The sequence below is a fragment of the Petaurus breviceps genome, unplaced genomic scaffold, assembly GCF_028583685.1.
Source record: "Petaurus breviceps papuanus isolate PSGF00001 unplaced genomic scaffold, PetGlider_PUasm1.0 582, whole genome shotgun sequence".
NCBI classification, from domain to species: domain Eukaryota; kingdom Metazoa; phylum Chordata; class Mammalia; order Diprotodontia; family Petauridae; genus Petaurus; species Petaurus breviceps.
Window position 1 is genome coordinate 4,226,573 of NW_027186390.1, and position 19,513 is coordinate 4,246,085.

A 19,513-nucleotide genomic window follows, 5' to 3' on the forward strand; every position below is an offset into this window, starting at 1 on the left:
GGTAAATTGTAGTTGTAATAAATTGTAGTTGTAAAAATGATCTACAGAGTATTTTGAATGGGTGTGGCCTGCATAAATTGTTTAATCTCTGTTTGCCTCAGTTATCTCAACAGTAAAATGGGATAATAATAATGACCTCAGAGGGCTGATATAGGAATCAAATAAGATGTTTATAAAAGTTCTTAGCTTGGTGTCTAGCATATAATATGTGCTATATAATTGCTTGTTCCTTTCCCTGACCTTCCTTTTGAACCTGGAATAGTAGTCACTCTCTAGGGACCCATCTTGTAAAATGTGAGTGTCAGGTTAAGGAGGTAGCTCTAGTGAGCACTATTTGATGATTAAGAAGAACTTCAGAACAAAGCATATGCCCATTAATTAACAAAGTGTATGCCCATAAATTGGGGGAATGAATGTAATAGACCATTCTGCTTTGTAAGAAACAACAGACATGATAACTAGAGAGAGGTATGGAAATATTTACATGAACTTATGCAAAATGAAGTCAGCAGAACCAGGAAAACAATATAGACAATGACTATAACAATGTAAATAGAATGAACAACAAAACAATAACACCAAATTTACAACATTATAACTAGTCTCAGCCCCAAAGAAGAGAAAGGAGAAGATTCCTTCTCTGGATCCTTTGCAGAAGTAGAAGGGCAGAGGGGTTTCTGGAACACTGCATGGAATGTTACGTGTAATATTAGATGTTTTTGATGTGTTACAAGTTTTACTTTTAACAAAAATGTTGCTTTTTTTCTTTACTTTTTATTCTTTGTCATAAGAGATAGATGTCAGGAAAAGAATAAGGAAAGATACAGAAGAAAATATAGATGCTGTAAAAACAAAATATATCAATTAAAATGTACTTTAAAAAATACTTGAAGACCTAGCACTGTCTCAAGCTCAATGTTAGGAATCTTGTTTGTCATATGTCACTTATTTCACACTACTCACTTTCCCTTACTTTACATTATAGTCAAACTTGTCCACTTGCTGCCTTCCATGCCTGGAATGCACTTTCTCCTCACCTCTGTTCTTAGAATTCTTAGCTTCCTTCATGCTCAGATCTGAGCATTTCCTTCAGAAAGACTTTCCTGATCCTCCAAGTTATTAGCTTGCTCTCTCTCCTACCTCAAACTATCTCATATCTATTTATCTACTTACATGCTATACCCCCAGTAGACCATAAGCTCCTTGATAGCAGAGAATGTTTCATTTGGGGTTTTGTATCCCCAGTACCTTGCATAGTACCTAACATATAGGAGGCCCCATAAAAGTATTTGTTGAATCAAATTGAATTTTACTAGAAAGTTCAGAGTTCCTAGTTAATAAAATCATGTTTGGTAGAATGCTAGATAATGAAAGTTGTCTACATTATAGGCAAACTTTAGGTGCAGTTCCTGCCTAATTTCAAATTTCATAGTCCCACATGACTGTTGCCAAAAGCTAAAATTCTTGGATTTTCACAGGTACACATGAGTACATGGACCCCTTAAATTAGTCAAAGCTTTAAGGAACTGTACAGTCCCTGGGGTGGTTTCTACATTTCCACTTGTGTGGTTCATAACCCCAAGATGCCCGGGTGGGTACTCTAATGAGTTGCCATGGTAACATTTTTATGTACAAGAATTAGCAAGAAACCAATACAGAGAAATTTCATCTCAATGATGGAAGGACATGGAGTGCAAGCTATGAAACACATGTAAAGCTTTACCAAGATTGGGGTGTACCAAGATAAGGCCCATTTGAAAAAGAAAGCAAATCAAAATGGATCCACCCCCAAAGTGAATGAGAGCTTTTTCTTCATAAAATGTAGCAAGGTTAATGGAATCTTTAATGTAGCTATATGCACCAAGTGCTGTAAGAAGAGAAACAAAAGTCTGGTGCATCGGACTCTGCTCAGATGATCAATCTGTCACTGCAATTGCTTAACTATTGATTACTTTTCAGAAATGCGTTGACCTAAGTCTTAATGTAAAAAGAAAAGCAAATCCCTTGTCTTTTGCCACCAGGCTCCTGGGTCACATGCCTTTGCCTTTTTGCATGATTAATGTTGTTTTGAAAGTCTAAAGAATCAATAAACCTTCTTTGAAGCAGACAACCATAGCCCAAATAGGGTACTGCCTGTTTAGTTTGTCATTAAGTCTACAGAATTCATTACCCTTTGGGATAAAAGTGGAAAAGTTGATTAGTGGATGCCAATCTGGAACTCTGTTCTGGTTTGCCAACTATTCCCAATCAAAGCAGTGTTGCAAAAGGGCCCCAAATATCCTGGAAAAAGTAGTGCACCTCCTTAAATCTCCCCTGATGACCAGGGACTAAGGAACACTGGGGACAACTTGCCCACCTGCCTGGGTTCTATTTTCCTTTGGATTGTGAACTCTTGATAGCAAAGTAGTCTCATAGGAGCAAAAAGAAAGAAGGTTTGCAAGCCTCTTTATTGGATTCCCTGAAATAGCCAGGATTATCCCCAGGTGCCTCAGATAATCACTAGCAGAGGTAACGAAAGGTGTTTGGGCATACTGGGAAATTCAACATTCAATTCTCATTTTTTTAATATCTCCAGAACCTAACATCTAAACCTGGCTCTCCTTCCAGTGTCCCTCTGTCTGCTGATGAGGCTATCATCTTCCCAGTCACCCAAGAGTCATTTTGGAGTCTTCCTACTTCTTTATCTCTTAACATTCAATCAATCCTGTAGATTTTCCTTTCACAAAAAAAAAAAATATATATATATATATATATATATATATATTAACTGATGCAGAGTAAATAAAGTGAGAACAAAAGAATAATATACCCAATGACTATAACAATTAAAATGAAGACAACATTAAAAGGCAACAAAACTCAGGTCAAAAGTAACCTACAATACTGGTCTCAAATTACTAAAGTCAAGGTTTACATTCTTCCTTTCTATTAAAACTAAACTACAAAATGGAAAGTTAAATGTCAGTTATAAAAACTTTATTAAATGATTTTGCTTAACATTTTGGGGAGGAGGTATTAAGATTGTTTACTGAGAAGTGAAATGAGTCAATAAACCTTTCTCTTTTTTTAATCAGATCTGTGATATCACTGGTTCAGAGAACTCCTAGTAAACAAATTTCTTCTACCAATATACTCAGCACCAGCCCTGCAACTTAGAATCTTAGGAAAGAGATCCAATGGCCAGTCTGAGGCCACACTTGAACTCAGATCTCTTTCCACTATGATACTGCCTTGTTCAATAAAACCAAAAGCAAAAATTCTTTCTATTCAATATAACTGCACAGTAGATAGAGTACTGGGTGTGGAGTCAGAAAGATCCAAGTTCAAATACAGCGTCAGACACTAACCAGTTGTGTGACCCTGATCCAGTTACATATTCTCTGTTCACCTCTGTTTCCTAAACTGTAAAGGACGGATAATAATGGTACCTATCTACCAGGTTTGTTTTGAGGATCAAATGAGATAAGTGATTCAGTGGATAGAGCACTGAGCTTGGCCTCAGGGGCAAGTCACTTAAGAGACCCTGGGCAAGTCGCTTCAGCCTATTTACTTCAGTTCCTCATCTGTAAAGTGAGCTGGAGAAGAAAGTGGCAAACCACTCCAGTATCTTTGCCAAGAAAACCCCAAAATTAGAAACAACCAAAATGACTCAACAGCAGCAGCTGGTGCAGTGTCTGGCATACAGCAAACACTAGTAAAATGTTAGCTACTATCAGATCTGTGTCCTCCTCCACTCACCTGTTACCATCATAGTTCCAGACCATATGACTTCTCATTTGAGTTATAATGACCTGATAACTGGGCTTTCTGCCTCCAAACTCTCCATTTTTCAATTCCTCCTTCATAAAACAAACAGAAATAAAATAAAATAAAACCCTTCCTAAAAATGTAGAATTCAGGGCAGCTAGGTGGCTCAGGGAATAGAGCACGGGCCCTGGAGTCAGTAGGACCTGAGTTCAAATCCAGCCTCAGACACTTAACACTTACTAGCTGTGTGACTTTGGGCAAGTCACTTAACCCCAACTGCCCTGCCTTCTCCCTCCAAAAAGCAAATAAATATTTTTTTTAATGTAGAAGACTTGTCAAGCCAGTCTTTCATTCTAAAATCTTCCAAGACTACCCATTGCCTATAGCAGAGGTTCCCCAAGTATGGTCTGGAGATCCCTGGGGGTCCCTAAAACCCTTTCAGGAAGTCTGTGAAACCAAAACTATTTTTATTATGATACTAAGATGTCTGAATTTTTAATATGGTAAATATTGCTACAAATAACCTACACTGAAAAAGCTAGGGACAGCTAGGTGTTGCAGTGAATAGAACACCAGCTCTTGAATGAGGAGGACTTGAGGTCACATCCAGCCTCAGACACTTAACACACTTACTAGCTGTGTGACCTTGAGCAAGTCACTTAACCTCAGTTGCCCTGCCTTCCCCCGTCCAAAAATAAAAAAAGCTCTTCAGGGTCCTCCAACATTTTAAGAGGCCAAGGGTCACCATGCTGGCAGTCCTCTTCTCGATAATCCCCAACTTATCGTCCTTCTTAAACTGTGTCACCCAGAGCTTAACACAATACTCCAGCTGTGGTCCCAGAAGAGCAGCTCACCAAGTGACTATGATCTCCTTATTCCTCAAAACTTAGCCTCTCTTCATAAAACCCAGATTTGAACTAGTATGCTTTAGTTGCCACATAATACTGCTAATTCATACCGAATTTGCAGTTCATTAAAACCTCCAGATGTTTTTTTTTTTTTCAGACAAATTGTCATCTAACTAAGACACCATCCCACCCTCATCCTGTACTTACAAAGTTTTGGGGTTTTTTGCCTTTATTGCTAATGACTACCATTTAATTAGATAGATCCCAATGCTCTAATTTGTCAGGATCTTTTTGGATCCTGACTCTTTCATCTACTGTGCTAATATCCCTCCTAGCTTTCTGGTATATGAAAATTTGATGAGTTTGACATCTATGTCTTTATTCAAGTTACTGATAAAACTTACTAAATAGCAGAGGGCCAAGCACAGAGATCTGAGGCACTCCACTAAAGACGTCCTTGATATGTTGACATTGAATCATTAAGGACTACTTTCTGAGTCTGGCCATTCATCTAGTTCTCAATCCACCTTCTAGTCTACGTCTTTCCAAGAGAGTGAGGCGGACAACTTTGTGCAGCTTTGCCTTGTTTATATCCAATTCACACACAAGTCAAGACATCACCCTCCTTGTCCTATTTAAGAGGGAAGGACAACAGCAATCTTCTTCACAAGAATAACATCAAATACTTTATTAAGCACACTGCTAAAAATCTAGGCAAAATATATCCACAGCATTCCTCCCATGTATTAGTTTAGTCAAAAGGGGAAAATAAGGTTAGTAAGGCATGACTTGTTTTTGATGGAGCCATGCTGGCTTTTTGCAACTATTTCCCCTTTCTAGATATGCCTTAAGCATCTCTTTAATGATCTAAAATCATTAAAATCAAAGTCAAGTTCACTGTCACAATTCCAGACTTTGTTTTTGGTTTTGTTTTTTTTTAATGTGCCATTCTCCAGTTCATCTCCCATTTTTCATGACATTTTTGCTATTACAGACAGTGGCTTAGGAATCACATTTAGGTAGCCTCCTACTTTGTCTATGTCTAATCACAACTATGGTGACTGGGAAATTTAAAAGCTGCCATACTCCCATCTGGAGAAGAATCCTGGAAAAAGTGGATGTCAGTGCAGGTCTCTGGGTCAGCTCTCAGCTCTACAAGGAAGAAGTTGTGCACAGCTCTGACCATATCAGAGGCAAGACTAGTATGGCTGTAATAATGCTAGGATGTCCGAGTGCTGCTGCCATCTGTGTGTCTATTTGTAAATATAATGAGGGAGAGCAGACACATTCAGTGGGAGAAGATAACAGAAGATCAAATGAGATACAGTATATGGTACATGGAAGTACTTTAAATGTAAGAAATGATCATGATAATAATGAAGATGACAGTGAAGGTGAAGGGTAAAATGATGCCAATCCTGTTTCTAGAAGAATAAAGGCAGGAAGAAAATAGCAACAGCTTTAGTAATTTGACAGACCTGACAGAGTCCCAGAATAGTAAGGCTAATATGAGCCAATGGGATCTATGAATAATGTGGGTGAGTAAAGCAAACATGTAACTATTTCCCAAACAAAGGAGCACAGATTTAGAGCTGAAAGGTACTCCAAGGTCATCAAATCCACACTCCTGCACAAACGAGGAAACTGAGATTGAGAGAAGTTAAGTGCCTTGCCCAGGATCCCACAGCTAGTGAGTGTCATAGGCAAAATTTAAATCCCGACATTGCTGAGCTCAAGTCAAGGTTTCTATCCACTATACTACACTGCCTCTCATGCTATCTCTGTGGTGCTTACCTCCCACAGGAAGAAGAGGACCTCAGCAGAACCAAGAGATCAATATACATGGTGACCACAATAATGGAAAGGAAAACAACACTAAAAGACATCAGAGCTCAGATCAATGGAATAACCAATCTTGATCCCAGTGAACTAATGATGTAACATGCCTCCAACCTCTCAGTACAAAGGTAGTGGATGACAAGTTCAAAATGAAGGACATGCTATGGGATATGATCAAGGTGTCAACTGTTGATGCCAGGAACAACACACTGACTGAGAAATAGAATTTAGAAATTTGGTATGAAAGAAAAAAGGAAGGACATGGATATAACAATATCAAGACTATACCATCAAGGGAAAAGACTGACTGACATAAGAATAATGGGGGGAGGTGGAAAAGGAGGAAGGAACTCCCATAGCTCTGGATCTACACAGTTAATTGTATTAACTTTACTTCTTAATTAAAAAGGAGGAATCTATTTTGGTTTGGGGGTACAGTATTGTCAAGTAACAATAATGTCTTCTTAAAAACATGCATAAATAAAACATCTAAAAGAATTTACAAAAGAGCAAGGAATCTCTCAGAGTACCCATCAGAAACACTTCTTTTTGGTGGAATAGGTCAGATAGGGTCAACGGGTTGAGGCAACTGTTTGCAAAATTTCACCTGGGGGACCAGAATTTAAACTTCAGTTACTGGTAGAGATTGAATGATTTCAGCTTCAAACAGGTTGGAATTAAAGGATGAAATATTTGACTGTACCAGATGAGAAACATTAGCATAGTTTGTGAATGTGACTTTAGTGGCCAGGTTCTCTCTGTCCACATACTTTGGTTGATCATTTCACACCTTGTTTCTTCCAGACCCATACAAGTCTGCCAAAGGACACAGAAGAAACTTAACAAAAGAGAATTCTCCTTTCCTGCATTCTCCTTCCCCTTAGTAAGTGACTATTGCAACAAAACCATTTTCACTTCTCTATAGCCTTTTCCAAAAAATTTGGCAAATTCAGGAAACCTCTTGAGTCAGAGCATCAGAATAGTTCTGAGGGTTAGTCACTCTTTCTAATAAAAGATTTGTTCACTTAGCTTAGAAAACAAGAGGAAGAACCCTTTAATTCTTTTCCCTCACTATAAATAAAAACTTCCAATTCTATAGTATGTCATTGTTTAGGAATTACTTAGGAAAATTATTAATGCATTTATTATTATTCCCATTTTATAAATGTAGAGCCTAAAGTCCAGGGAAGTTAAATTCTTCAGCTCACAGTCATATGGCAAATAGGCAGGAAAGCTGGGCCTTGGATCTAGGTCTTCTCATTTCAAAACCAGTGGTTTTCCCACTGCACCTGGTTGTCTTTCATTAAGGACGTTTTAAATCATCTAGTCAATATTTAAGAGCACTTAGGTTGGGGGGGGTGGGGAGGATGAGAGTGGTTTAAGCAGTTCTGCCAGTGAAAAGACAGGCCTCTAAAGGAAAATTGTGATGCTTCCTGATCTTCTAGGTTAGAGCCACTTTCTGAGCAATCTTAAGTTTCTGGAACAAGAAGTACTTATGTTTAAGCCTTGTTAAGAGAGCCATTTAATTAGAAAATTGATCCCAACATTTCTTGCTTTTATTTTTCAATCCCCCTCATCTAGAAAGAAGGAAACCATAGCTCTACTCCTAGTCAGACAACATTTGACGTATTATATTTACTTCCAGTCATCCTATATGGGGATGGATACTGACAAACTGCAGTAGCTCTAAATAAGGACAACCAAGATGGTGAACAGACTGGAAATCATGCCAGGATTAGATGAAAGAACAGGAGATATCTTGCCTGGAAAAGAGAAAAGCTGGGGGAGGGAGAGCAGGACTGCTATCTTCAAATATATGAAAGAGGGATGAGTGGCAAAGCGAAGAGCTCCTCCCAAAACCTTCATTAAAGAGAACCCCTAGGCCAGATATTTCTTCAAATCTCACCTGGCTGCAATATTTTGAACTTTGAACTTCTTCATACTCTTCTTCCTCCTCAACCCTGGCCAGATATGTTCCCTCCCCTCCCCCTTCAGTTGTGTGTGTGTGTGTTGTCTCTCTCTCCCCCCCCCCTTTTAATTTTAAGCTATATGAGGTCATATTTGTATTCCCAGCACTTACTACAGTTCCTGGAAAATAGTAGGCACTTAGTAAATGTTTATTGACTGACTTATGGATGAAACTTTTTCTTCTCACCCCCAAAGGACAGGACTCAACTAAAAAAATTTGTTTTGGTGAAAATTACTACATATCAGTCACTAGGTTAACCACTGAGGATAACATGTAGACAAAAACAGAACACTCCCTACCCAGATAATACAAAGTGTTGAAAAAAATAGGAAAAAGCAAGAGATACAAAGTACTCTGGGAATATCTATAAAAGGAAAGAACAGTTTCACTTTAGGAATTGGAAGGAGAAACTGGGAACAATGGGTGACAGTCACAAAGGGGAGATTTTGGATCAATAGAAGGAAAGATTCCTAACATTCAATATAACCCAAAAGCAAAATGGGCTGTATATAGAAGAAGGGGATTTCTCATCACTAGAGGTCTTTAACCAGAGGTTGGATGACCACTTTTCAGAAATGTCATAGGAAAGATTCCTGTTCAGGCACAAACTGAACTAGATGACATCTGAAGTCCTTTCCAAATCTGCAATTCTGTGATTCTATGATGTCTTCAAGGTTCAAAAATTAACATGAATCTAATATTTGTTTATGGAAAAAAAAGCTCAAATATGCATTCTTTGGAGGAGAATATAACAAGTCTGCCTTGACATAGATAGTGTCAGTGAATGACTGTGTAATCATATACCCTCGCTTCTAAGAAAATAGCAGAAGTATGTGCCTATGATGCACAGTCCTGAATTTCTACTCAGTGACAGGCATGATTCAGGAGGAATGGCTGAAAAAAATGCCAGAAAAGCCCTCTCTGTCTTGTGGAAATGGTACTGTGACTGGGGCCCAGGTAGCCAGAGCTGGTGTTGATACACAAAAATAAAACAAAAGCACTCAAACAAGTGGAAGAAGATCTGATAAGCCTTGAAATGACTGTGCCAATTCATCCAGCCTGAATGACATCCCTACTGGGACACTTTCAACACATTTGATTTGAGCATAAGCTACCCAAGGGGAAGATTTTCCTGTGTACTCTGTCCTGCTTCATTGGCTCACAGAATTCAGTGATTAAGGGGAGGAAGGGGAGAGTAAGCTAAACTTTTCTTTAAGGAAAAAGTGAATGTCTTGTTGAGCTCAGAGATGCTGGGAAGATCAATCTCTGATGTTTTGTGAGTAGATCTTAAGCAAATTATCTTTTGGAAAACTGATAAAATTGGAAATTGAAACTTTCAGTTAAACTCATTTGGAGAATTATTTTAATTTTGTTTTATCTTTCAATGAGCAAGCATTATTTTCTCTCCCCTTTCCAATATAAAGAAAAGAAAACTCTTGTAACAACTATTCATAGTCAAGCAAAACAAATCCCCATATCTCCCATATCCCAAAATGTATGCCTCATTCTATCTCGAGTTCATTTCACTTCTGTCAGGGGATGAATAATAAAGATCATCATCAATGAGGAATAACTTAATAAAAGCATAGGAAGGTACCTTAGATATCATCCAGTTTACTCCCACAGTTTACAGATGAGGAAATTGAGGCATTAAGATGTAAAATGACATGTCCAAGGTCACACAAGTAGGTAAGTGACAGAAACAGGATTTAAACCCATCTTCTGATTCTAATTTGAAAACCATCTCCTCAAAAGACCCAAAAAGAATTCCCCCAAAACAATCCAAATCCTATCACAATTTCTCTTTACATTGATATATTCATAATAAGACTTGGGAGCTAAAGATTGAGTCCATGTTAAAAGAGCCACTTCAGCAGCTTCTAGATTTCATGTTTAATGACCATAGTAAGGTACCAGGCAAAAAATCTCCCATCCAGAAAGATCCCTGTAAACATCACAGGACTAAACCATCTGCAACCTCAGGTGAAGTTAATCATCATTGGGTTCTTGACCAAACATAATTAGTCCCTTTCTTTAGCACTAAGGGACAGTGTATATGATATAAAGTAGCCTTGTTCATTCTCACAAACAATTACATAAGACAGAGTAAAAAGACTTCCTCTCACTTCAGCAGATACAGTGCCCCCTGTTTCCTGGCCTGAGCAATCTTCAAGAGCAGTGTGCTCAAAGGTGGAAAGTCAGGTTCAGCTATGTCTTTCCTTCCTCTTCCTTCCTTCCTGTCCTTCTTCCTGTTATATTCCCAATACCATAGTTCCAGTAGTAAGCCTGACATCTCACTCCTTATGGCCCCTGATGTCCCTCTTAAAGCAACTGTGCTATTCCTCATTTAACCTATCCAGAAAATTTTATCAAGAAGGCTCCTCTTGAGGACCTAGGATTAGGTGACCTCTTGAGTTCCTTCCAAATCTAAGATCTGTGAACTGCTCTGAATAACTTTCCTAAAGAACAAGACTCTCTCCCATAACACCTTGGAGACTGAGCTGCTAACTTATTAATAGAGCTTATACAGTTCCACATTTCATGCCCAAAGAGTTGACATTAGAGTCATTTTCTATTAACTCATTTGCTTCTTCAGTCCTTTTCCATCTGCCCAATGTTTCCTCTATGGTTTATTTTTCTGCTGCGCCAACACGAAGCGCGTATCTTGGTCCGTTGCCATCAGGTTCCCTAATTGCTTAACCGTATCCAACATACAGTAGGACGGCGATGCCATTCTACTAAAATCAGCAGGAAGAGGAGAGCTGTTACAGATGAAAGCAGGCCACCAATAAAACCTCATTAATACCTGCAGCTTTAGGGAGAGAACATGAGATAACGCTTGAGTGAGGACCACGCTGCAAAATGTTAAGAAGAAAGACACAATGGAGGCAACCTCCTTTTTCCAACAAATATTGCATTCTGGGTGAATGTGAGAAAAAGTCATCCCTCCCCCCTCCCAAAAGAAAGGTTTCTGAAAGGAAAACAAAAAGCTCTGAATTCAGTTCTTTTTCTCCCCCTTCCAAGATTTCTTCTGCAGCTGCAAACATGTTCATTTCAACATAATCTCTAGTAGTGCAGAAGAAAGAGAGCCTTCAGGTGAAAGGTTACCTACATTTATAATGTCAGGCACCGAGACTGGTGAGGTAAAAGGTAAATGGTAATTTTATCATTAGCGTGCCTGACCCCGTGGCCCCACCATATCTCATAGGAGACGTTAAGAACGGCTCACCTGTCAAGATGCAAACACTTAAAGGTCAGTGCGCACAGAAATCTTGGAGAGCCTACGACTGAATTGCTGACACCTTTTATTATCACTGGCTTAAATAAATGATTCAAGTGGCAAGACAAGGAAGGATTGGCTTAATGTCGAGATTTACATGAGGAATTCTCGGAGCATTAGTTTCTCAACTACCATAAAAATGCTCTTACTTTGAGGATTCTGTTCATGAGAAGGTGGGTTGTTTCGAGAATTCACAGACATTCCTTGACTGAAAGTTTCTCTAGCATTTCTAAGAAATACCATCAGTTTTTTTTTTTCTGATGGATGAGTAATTTCTCTTCTGTGTTGCTTACCAACCACCCTGACATCTAACCTCTCATTCTAGGTCATGAGAGAGAAGTTTAATAAAGGAAGGAACTAATGACAATTTATCTCCCTCAAGTTTTTAAGGCAAAAAGGGCAAGATGTCCAAAATCATGCTAATTTGGACTCTGTACAGAGTCTATTTGCCTCTTTTGCCACTAAAATCATGGAAAGTGTATGTTGTTTCCAGCCACAATCAGAGTTATATCTATACATGCTGTGTCTCGGACAAGTCTCATATACCATGCTTGAGGCACGAGCCCTCCTGAAAGTGAAAAGTTGGGGGAAACAGAATGCTGAGATAATGGTACAAGAATGCTGCAGGGGAAGCTGCTACATAGAGAGAGAAAGGTCAGGGATAGAGAAAAGGGGCAGACCAGGGAAGGAGCCCATCACAGACCACCATGTGGTAGCTTCCTATTTTATTTTAACTAATTACTATTGCTAACTAGGTGCTAAAATATGTTGTTTATCCATGTCTGAAAGACTGTTAATGCCGCCAGGAACCTCTAAATCCAGATCCCTCTAAATTAGGTACCCTGGGGCAAAACTCTAGTCTCCCTGCCCTAGTTATGGCTCTGAGCACAACTTGTATATGTGAAAGTTAATTCTTTTGCCTGGGAAGCCTGAATGAAAGTAAATTATGTCAAACATAGATGTCAAAATAATAAAATGAAAAATTCAGGCAATCAGTGAATTGTTCTGACTACATACAATGCAAAACAGCCAGATCTTTGTTTATGTGTGATAAAAACATAGACTCCGAGGGATTAAAATAAAATCTTCTCATGCAATTTCTATCATTAGCCATGCTTTCTCTGACCTACTATCTACCTTCTGAAAGAGAGATGATGAACGAAAAATTCAGAATGAGACACATTATTAGACATGGTCAACATGGGGATTTGTTTGACTATGCACGTGGATTGTCTGTGAGGGAAAATTTATCTAAAAAATTAAGAGGAAATCAGTTCTATAGACTTTTTTTTCTTAAAAAAATTTTTTTCCTTACAAGTTCTATAGACTTTTGTTTTGAAGTTCTTGCTAGGGCCAGAATCTGCTTGGTGCAATACTGTACTAGGCATGGCTAGGGATACAAAAGAAAATTGAAGACAGAAGCCTTGCCACAAAGAGCTTACACTCTAATTGTGGGGGGACAAAATCTACATAATTGGACCTATTTGAAAACAGTTATGAAACAATGCAGAAACTACTAAACACAGAATGATTTAGAGGACACAGAGATAATGAATGATCAGAGCAAGGGAGGAATTAAAAGAAGAAGGGTTCCTAGAAGAAAATTTATGTTAGGACAAAGAAACTGTAAAACTGTTGTGAAAACCTACAGATAGGTATCCAATAGACTGGACTCTGATAATACATATGCAATGTGAAGTTGTGTGGGGCTTGAATGCCTCATATGTGTCTTCAAGTTCTGATCATCTAGAATCCAAATGCTATCTTTCTCTCCCTTCTCCTCTCCCCACCACAAAAAAACAACAAAAACCTGATGACGTTTAGTAAAGCCTGTGCAGACTGCTGAAATGATCTGAACAACTGTGCCATGGATCTGATCTGGTGACCAGGTAAAATACAGCCTGTGTCTCTATTTCCTGTTTGATAAAGAGTCATGATAACTCTGATCTCAACCAAAAAAAAATAATATGAAGAAGTTAGGACTAATGTTGCAAAAAAAAAAAATCTTTAAAATTGCTATTAACTTTATTTGATTCTTTGCCCCACTCCATCCCCAACATGAGTCAGAATTTCTCTCTCTAAACTATGTTATTTTTCTGCATCTAAAGTAATTTGCTAAGAATTTTTCCTCTCCTTCTACCAACAGCTGTGGCTATGGCAGAAAGATGATTTAAAGAATAATTCTGATCCTTACTTTCCCTGCCAGATCCATTATAGATATGATCCATTTACGCAGGGCTGGCATCAGAACTCATTGGGCTGGTGAGCTTAACTCAGAGTTACAGAGGTAACCAGTCTGTGACTCTCTCAGAAGAAAAGAGGTGCAGAATGAGATGCTCATTCTGAGACATCACTAATGTGTTCACTTGTGTTGCTTTAATCTTCGTTCTTGTTATAAAGGAGAAATTTTATTTGGGGGTAGAAGAATTTAATAATAGATATACAAAAAAAATCAATCAATATATATATATTTTAAATTGTAACAAAAATTAACAACTTTTATGCAATCCTTTTCCCTTATTCTTTATATATTGAAAGGTTTGTTTGTTGTTAAGTTCACAATAAAAAAAATTTTTAAAAAGAAACAAAAGCTTGATTTCTTCAATTGATTTTCTAGTTCATAACCACTCTTTGTCACCTCCCTTCACAGTACAATGCAACAACCTTGGTCTTCATTAAGGAAAACCAGAGGTGTTCTAAACTATAGACAAATGAGGGGGAGGAGGGAGGGGAAGAAAGAATATCAAGGAAGGACAGGAGAAAAGGTGGTCATTTGGAATTGAAAGTTTAAGTTTCAAAGACCAAATGAGCATAGGATCCATGGAGGGGAAAGATTCTAAAGATAAATTCTGGAGATAAGTATTTTTTCATGTAAGGTTATTAAAATTAGTTACTGAAAAGGACATCAGGTTTTCCTACATTTTAATTTTTCACTTGAGAAACCATCTACAAGGGAAAGAAAATGCCAACTGTGAACTTTTCCACTTGGTTGCACTGTAACTATTACCAAGGGAACTCTCAACCTTCCAAGAGGGTCTGACTGCAAAATTCTACCCTCCTCAACACCGCCTTTCTATTTCATATCTCCCTGTGTCCCAAGCAAAGCCCTGACCTCCCAACAATTGTAAGCACACAAAGTTGGGCTCTCTCTTCCCTGATAATCTCCAAAGAAATCAATAGTATTAGAACAGCATCTTGCTTTCTTCTATGAGACTCAGGACAAATGGACTTCACCATTTCATTGGTCAATTACTAGTCACAGAGAAACCATGGGCAGCAGCAAGCTGACAAGAGTTGCTAGGTAGGGATGAAACCAGAAATCTGAGTATTTCAACTAGTTTTAGGGAGTCAAGCAAATATATGAGGACAGAGAAGAGAAATGAGTCACTGCTCCAGGATATATGGCTTGACTGGAAGGTTTAGGTAGTTGTTTATAATCCATGAAGGAAAATGGATCAAGTCTAAGAAGTAAGAAGAGTAAAGGAAAGGGAATAAGCCTTAAATAACACCTGCTATGTGCCAAGTACTGTGCTAAGTGTTTTACAAAAAGTATCTCAATGGGGCCTCACAACAACACTGGGAAGTAGGTACTACTATCATGCCCATTTTACAGTTGAGAAAAGTGAGGTGGACAGAGGTTTAAATGACTTGCCCAGGGTCATACAAGTATCTGAGGCTGGATCTGAATTCAGGTCTTCCTGAGTTCAGGCCCAGCACTCTATCCACTGTGTTGCCTAGCCAACATGAGACTTAGAAAGATTAGAGATTTCTTAAAGACAGACAAATCCAGAAAGGTTGAGCAGTACAAATGAATACTGATCCTAAGTGAGCTTGATTGGTCAGTAAGCTTGGTCCTGTCAAAGATTTGTTTGATTTGGTTTGTTTTTTGCCGTCCTTTCTCCTTCCTGTACACATGATGGGTTCTAGATCCACAGGTGTATAGCTGCAGCCACAGGAAGAGACCAACCAAGATCTGTGAGGGCACTCTGATTCTGCCTAGAATAGAATGATTCCTAGGATGGTCTTTCACCTCAGCCAGCTCCCTTTCCTGACCCCTGATCACTCACAAGATTTCAGTGAATTTCTGGAAGCTCTTTTACCTACCTTGAAGTTTATCTCCTGGGACTCTTCTGAAAGTGATTTCCTGGATGAAGTTGGCAATTAGGGTGATATATCTAAACAACTGGCATTCTACCAGAAATATTTGTTACTGTGAGGGGCACTAACAGCCGTGTAAAGTGAATGAGTGTTCCATGGGCCCTCTCAAGGACTTCATGGGTTTGTTAACTGTGTAATTGACCATTAGAGACCAAAGAAATGAGAAGTCCAATTTGTAAATAGAACTTACAAAGCTTGGGCTCTCTGAAAACACTGGGCAATAAATAGCATTCCATTCCCCAAGGCTGTCTTAAAAATGATAATTCCAAGTATTTTTTTTAATGTCAGTATGTAGATTCTTCCTTCCCTCTTTGTTATAGATGAGAATAGGCTCATCTTCAGATATATTAGCAAGGATTAGGTAAGTCATTTTAAAATATAATTAGAAGATAAAAGCAAAAGAACTTTTGAAAAAACTAGGTACTCTCAGGTAGAGCTTGGGAAATACAATTTAAAACAATATGAAGAATAGTAGCCATTGAAATTATTTCAGTTGAATTAATTTTGCTACTGAGAATCCTTTGAAATGCACTATTTTTCATTATCATGACTAAAATGAAATAAAATTTGTTTCATTAGGGTGGCAAAGTCAGTTGCATCTAGACAATGTTAAAACAATAAATTTAGGGGAAGAAACCAAGCACTTACCAAACACCTACTATGTTTCAGGTACTGTAAAAATATTATCCCATCCCTACAGTAAACCCTAGAAAGTAAGCATTCTTATTATCCCCATTTTATGGTTGAGGAAACTGAGGCAGACATAGGTTAAATGACTTGCCTGGAATCACACAGCTAGTAAGTACCTGAGGCTAGATTTGAACTCATATTTTCCTGACTCCAGGTCCCCTACTCTATATACTGTACCACCTAGCCAACTTGTTCTGTCTGCTTGCTGTAAGGCAGCTAGGTGGCCCAATGCATAGATCACTAGACAAAGTCAGGAGGACCTGAATTTGAATTCTGACTCAGATACTTAACTAGCTATGTTGTACTCTCTTAGTCTCAGTTTCATCATCTGTAAAGTGGAGATAATAATAGCATTTGCCTCCCAAGGTAGTTATGAAGATCAAATGAACTACTTGTGGAAAACTTTAAAGTGCTATATAAATGCTAGCTGTTACTGTAGTTGTTGTTGAACATCATGCAGACCAAGTCAATGGTTGATGAATTGAACTTACCATTTTTCCACTAGGAATTTAGAAACAGTGTAGAAAAAGACTTAATGTCTTCTCATCTTTAAAAAAAAAATGTATCCTTTGTCATATTAACTGGACTACTAGAAGACAAATTTCCTAAATGGTATCCCAACACTTGACCAGAAAAGTACTGTGTACCATATCCAAAATCCTGTGGTACCTTCAGTGGTCATACATTGTATGAGTAAAATGTAGCATCTATTAGCCAGGGACTAAAAATCTGTTCCCCACCCACCAACTCATTAACTCTCACAATATCCCAATCAGGTCAAGGAAGGCATTTACCAGAAAAAAATGAAGAATGGTGAACCTGAGAAATTGCTTGTTCCTAACAGTACACAACAACCCAAAGACATAGAGAGGGGATATGGGAAATTAAGATCTCTAAATCATGTTCCATTTATTGGGGGGTTTTCCCAAATTTCTCTCTTTTCCCTTTCACTTTTTTATTTTATAGCAAGATTGTGGAGATTGCTGACCTGTTTCAGGAAAGGAAGGATATGAGTTACACAAAATGAGCAAAAGGAAACACGTGCAAAATATGATTTCTTTTTGGACCTGTCAGACTCAACTGCTCATCTCTTATTCCTGGCATTCTCTGTTGTTTAGAAGCAGCAAACAGCAGAGTTCGGCTGGGAATTCTCAGCAACACTACCTCTATCTCTGCACAGAGGGCAGGGAATTGGATTTTCCATTTCATGCACCATTCGTAACTTTATCACTTGGGACTCATATGCTATCTTTAACATACAGAGAGGGGGGAAAAATAGCAGTAGCCATCTTTCACAATTGCCTTGAAAAATCCTGCTAGCTTCATTCACTTCATTATTTCTCAGCTCATGAGCACACTAGCCAAAAAAAAATTACCATTTTCTAGCCCATTGTTGGTATGCAGCAAGTATATTGTTAAGGTAATTAAGGTTGTTTCCATGATGAGATAGTAAATATAAGGCTAATCTTTTGACCAGAATCCCAGATCCTGCAAGAAATGCAGAACTGTTGGTACCTTTTTCACTCTAAACAATGGCCAAATTGTACCCTAAGAGTCTCTCCTAACATATGACCAGTTTAAATCCTGGGGACCTAACCCCCTAAGAGGGTCAATATCTCTCTGGCTCTCCCCTTATCCTATAGTAAAACTCTGAACTCTAATGAAACAAAGTTAAGTATGGGTCATACTTAAGGTATCCTCAAAATGGGTGCCAAAGTCCCTAAGTCTTGCACATGCATTCATTGTAAATATGGTCATTGAATAGGAGACAGTGTTGCACTTAAAATGTATGAGATACCAAGGTATCATGAGAGTCCATTAATAAATTGGATGGGATAAGGTGGAACCTGGCAACTTTCTGAAGTTAAGCTGTGGAGCAGGTGTCAATATGTACTGATATGTACTGAACATTTTCTAACCAGGTCACTAAGCCAATGAAATTGCAGGACTTGTCCAAATACTGAAACATAAAGCTTTTAACTAACCCTTCAGTTCCCCCAAATAAGAAAACTAAATTTGGGCTTACTGGCAGGGCAGCTTTCTGTGATTCTGGTGAATCTTCTTTCCCATAGAATCCTACATAACCTCCAGAAAACTTGGAGCCCCATTCCATGGTTTTGATTCCTGCCAAAAGTAAACACACTTTGGAGTTTGTTGAATAAGCCAACCCTTTCTCCTTACACCTGCACTGCCCAAGTAATCCACTGGCTTTACATTCTAAGTAGAAAACTGCAAAAGGAACCTCATGCACTGTTTTCTTCTATCTCCAAGGAGAATGTTGCATCAGAAAATCTCTCTTAAAAGGTTCAGCACCTAAACTCATGGTCTCAGCAACTCTTGAACTTAGGATCACCAATAAGGCAATTCTTAAAGAGGATATTGTCCAAGAAATCTCCCCTCTCTGATAAAAGAATCACTCTGCTTAGAGAATTTAAAAGCTCCCCTTCTCTACATAAGAAGTTGTCATGATAATTGTGACAGTGATTGTCCTTGAACTCCTCTCTCTGACACGTCACATTTAAGTGGGTCTTCCACTTCTTTGTGCTTGATTGTAAATCACCATTGGTGCTCCTGGTGGAAAAAAGATGAGGAGGGAGATATCCCTTTCTCCACAGACCCTCCCCTGTTCTTGCTGAACTTTGGAAGAAAAAAGACAAGGGGCAAGTTTTACCGGACATGAAGAACAATTGTTGATCTTCAATCATTCAGTCATTAGGAATCCCCTAGGTTTGAAATTGCTTTCAAACAATGATGTACACCTTTAATCTTATCAAGTTGACTGGGAATTCCTCAAATAGATCTGAGACTCCCTAGAGCAACACTCCCTTACATCACTATACTCAACTTCAGGCTTGCCTTTTCTATCAGATTACACCTTTGTAATGGTAATGGCAATCTGAAGATCTTCCCTGCCCCTTAATAAGCCTAAGGGAACTTGAAGACTGGTCTCTGCTTTGAAAGTATACTCTGGGGTCAGGTAGG